Here is a 799-nt window from a genome sequence, read left to right on the forward strand (position 1 = left end):
ACTAGTGTGATGAACTTTCACACCACTCTGTTCTGCCCAGGACATTAATCACCCCTTTGTTCAGTATATCCACACTGTATATGCCGCCCACCAATTAGTCACTTAATAGCTTGGTTATCAGATGAATTGTTGTGGGAAACCTAGGACTCCTTAAATATGGTAAAAAACCTAGGCCTCAAATACAGACAGACCTGTAGGTTCAACACTGGTTTCTCAACTTTGGCATCTTGGGTATGTTATTTTACCTCTCCATGCCTCAGCAAAGTCATCTATAAAATGGGGATTATAACAGAAACTATCCCATAAGGTTAGATAATATGTATAAAATGCTTAGAACAATCCCTGACCTGCTTAATGCTCAATAAACACTATTAATTATTCTAATTATTATCACTCAATTACAAAAATGATTTCAAATGTCCAGATCCAGATGAATTGTATACCAGGGTAATGAACAACTTGCATAAATATTTGTTGAATAAGTAATATGCAAAATATACTAATATCTAGCATCTGTGGCTATCACTATCGCTTTGATCGACACATAAAGTATCTGCTCTCAGATACTTGCTAAGTCGATGTTTTATAAATGTCCGTCGTTTGATTACTGTCTGTCTTAGTTTCCTATCTCTGCTGTTATAAATTATCATAGACTTAGTGGTTTAAAACAAGAGGAATTCTCCTACAGCTCTTGAGGTGGAGCCTTGAAGTGGCCTCCCAGGGTAAAATCAGGGTGTTGGTGGGGGTGGCTCCTTCTTGGAGCTTCACGGCAGAATCCATTCCTTGTTCTTCAGCTTCT

This window comes from Pteropus vampyrus, unplaced genomic scaffold, assembly GCF_000151845.1.
Source record: "Pteropus vampyrus isolate Shadow unplaced genomic scaffold, Pvam_2.0 Scaffold82, whole genome shotgun sequence".
Lineage (NCBI taxonomy): Eukaryota > Metazoa > Chordata > Mammalia > Chiroptera > Pteropodidae > Pteropus > Pteropus vampyrus.